The sequence below is a fragment of the Gekko japonicus genome, unplaced genomic scaffold (assembly GCF_001447785.1).
Source record: "Gekko japonicus isolate JY-2015 unplaced genomic scaffold, Gekko_japonicus_V1.1 scaffold427, whole genome shotgun sequence".
In the NCBI taxonomy this organism is placed as follows: Eukaryota; Metazoa; Chordata; class Lepidosauria; order Squamata; family Gekkonidae; genus Gekko; species Gekko japonicus.
In genome coordinates, this window is record NW_015163101.1 from 545,712 (window position 1) to 548,903 (window position 3,192).

Genomic DNA, 3,192 nt, shown 5'->3' on the forward strand with positions numbered 1-3,192 from the left:
CCCGTCTCCCCCCCCCCCAGTGGGGAGGGGTGTGTGTGTGTGCCCACTGCAGGAAGAAAGGAGGCTGAATGCAGTCAGTCTGTGCAGAAGGCATAAAAATAGTTGCCAGGTGACAAGTTGCCCCGGCGACTTCCCACTCCTCCTCCTCCTCCTCCTCTCACTGGGCCCGATGGGCTGCTCAATTAGCCAGCTGTGCATCTGATTCCGAGAGTATTTTTAGATTCTAGTGTTGACAGACGTTTGCAGGGCAGACCCTTTGGGTGTTAAGTGGGTCATGAGGAGTTTGCTTCCCATTTCCTAAGATGCCTGAAGTCTGGGAAGGTACCTTTTAAATTGGTTTGATTTTTTTTTTTAGAAACTATGTAATACCTTTAGAGGCAGGTAACATTGGAAGACAAAGACAGTGAAGCAGCGCTTCAGTCTCTGCCGTTGCTCTGGGAGAGCCCCGTGGTTTCCACGCTTCAGCCTGCTCCTTCTCCATCCTCCTCATGAGGCAGGGAAAGGAGTGGGCCGCCAGTGGGGTGAACACAACGCCAGGCCCACCTGCCTTGAACTTTGAGCATTTGCCTTGGAGCTTTTAGGGCGATGCCAAATCCGGTCTCTCCTTTCCCCCTTCTAGCTAGACAAGCTGCTTCTCCTTAATGATGTCAAATTTAGGATGGGAGGCCTTCACCCGAGCATGAACTTCCCTGGCTCATCTTTTCTCCCTGCTGCCTGTCTGAAGTCATTGCAACTCCCCCAATTCCTGTAGGTTCTAATTACTGTCTCTGGGCTGTGAACATCAGCTGGCAGGATGCCTAACTCAGAGAGAACGCCGGCTAAGTGGACACATGGGTCCATCAACTCCCTCCAGCTAAGCGCAGCGAAGTGCTGGTCCGTGGGCCTGAGATGTGGCTCAGCAGAGCTTGGGTCCCCCTTGAGTCCAAACAGAACCTTTTGCAGCAGCTCAAGCGAGTGTGCATTTTTAAGCAGGGAGAGGTGGAGGGTCTGGGCATGGGTGAGAAAAGCCCTGAACCAACTGAATCCCACCGCATAACTTATTCAATCAGGCCGCAGTCAGATGTGCTGCTAGATTCCGACTCAGCTGCGAATGCCTGATGGATCTATAGGGCACAATCAGACAGCAACATCTGGGAAAAGTCCCGCAGCCATCGGCACCCCGTGCTGCCCTGCCACGGAAGCGGAGTTAAAAGACACCGGGGAAAGTCCAGTCCTAAAGCTCGCCGAAGGGCTACAGACGGACTTTCCCCTGTCTGGTCGCTCAAGCACGCTCTCATGCCATCGGGATGGTCTGCTCATTCCATCCCTAATTGGTGCTGGGTTTTTTCCTTTGCATAGCAGCATGCACATAGCCACACACTCCATGGGGAACCCTCAGTGCAGTGGTGCGATTCCTCATTTATGAACATGGGGAACAAAAGGCAAATAAGCCCACTTCTGATCGAAGCTGAGCCCGCAGCTACAAGGGATGTGTGTGATCGTGCAATGCCATGTCAGTTTTGACTGGGGGAAATAGATTCGCTTCCCCTCTGCACCAAATGGCATGTCTGAACGTGGCCTCAGTCTTTACGGCCTCCAGAAGAGATGCGAGAACATAATCAGTTTCAAGTTCACTAACAAAATAAGTTTACCACAATAAAATTTAATTTGCATTTACAGATAAGGCTCCAGCCAGAGATAAAACCGTGTGTCCACCTATTAGTCTCCAGGGTAATGCCCACTCCGACCAGCCAAGGATATGGACCAGATGGGCCCATGCAGCTAAGTGAGGCAGGCAAAGTCCTGGGGGGAGGGGGGGTGGCCTCTTGAGATTGTCAAGGGGCTGGATAGGAAGTGGAAATGACACCCTGCCCTATACGAAAGAAACCAAACATGGCAAGGCTGGGCTGGAGCTTCAGGGAGCTTTTGCATGTAGGAACATTCAGACCTGCAGTGTAGACCCAGCCATGTCTGCTGCTGGTTGGGTGCCATTTGACTCGGCAACTCCTGCAGAAGGAACCAGTTTAGTGTCTGCCCAACAATAAGAATACACATAGAATCAGGCAGGGGGTGTACCTAACCTGTCAGTGTTAGGATGTGGGGCAGGGGAAGTGTTCTTTCTCCAAAGGATGGAGGGCTTACTTTCATCTTATGGAAACCCCGTGCACTTAGAGAGCCAGCGTAGTGTCATGGTTAAGAGTGGCAGACTCTAATCTGGAGGACTAGGCTGGATTCCCCACTCCTCCTCCACATGCAGCCAGCTGGGTGACCTTGGGCCAATCACAGTTCTCTCAGGGTGTCTGCCGTGGGGAGTGGAAGTCTGAGACTCCTTCAGGTAGTGAAAAGCAGGGTATAAAAACCAACTCTTCTTCTTTGTCTATGAAATGCATTTAAAAAAGAGAGAGAGACTAAACAAGCAGGAAATGTGGGATGCAAAGTATTTAACGATTTTTGGTTTTGCTTGTTTGTCTCTACATGCTTCAGATCAGATACTTGCAGGTAAGTAGCTGGCTGCCACTGAAAAGGAGTTTGCTTCCTGGGTCTTTTCACACATGGCATAGAGGCAACCCCAGATTTGCCACACAGCTTCTAAATGTGTCTGTTTTATGTGTGTGTGTGTGCAGGAAGCACATTTGTAGACACAGACTTCTCCCCACTTCTTATTCACACTTCATGTTTCCACTTGGGTACCTCTCCAAACAGTAATACATTCATCAGCCCTGAGTGTTGGGGTGAGCGATATGTTATTGAGTGTCATGCAGGTGTGTGTGTGAATGTCACATGAGAGTCACATGAGAGTGAAAGCTCTCAGTCGGTCAACTGCTGAACCCAAAGTATTTGACCACCTCAGTTGCCTTCCAGGTGTTGGCTACCAATTGAAGATGGCAGAATTCTGATGGTTCAAATTCAAAGACAAACTAAAACAACCTTGATTGTCAACATATATGCACCTAACCAACATCATGAAAAATTTAACCAACTCTTGCATGACCTTGTATCAAAACAAGAAATCTGTCTGATCGGAGACTACAATGCAGTATTTGACAGACTTTTAGACAGAAAAACAGAAACTGGAGAACAGAAACAAGGCAATGAACTTCCCCAATTATTTTTTTTTTACAATTTTCAGAAGAATACACATTGGTGGACATCTGGAGAACTAGAAACTTCAAGAAGAAGGATTTTATGTACTATTCTGCAAGACACAAGTCA

The 3,192-nt window shown here is 48.8% G+C and overlaps 1 protein-coding gene across 1 annotated transcript in view; it reads left to right on the forward strand.

The window, feature by feature from the left end:
• The window catches only part of VAV2 (vav guanine nucleotide exchange factor 2), a 289,301-nt gene that overhangs the window by 223,218 nt on the left and 62,891 nt on the right, over window positions 1–3,192 (forward strand). The window lies entirely within an intron of this gene.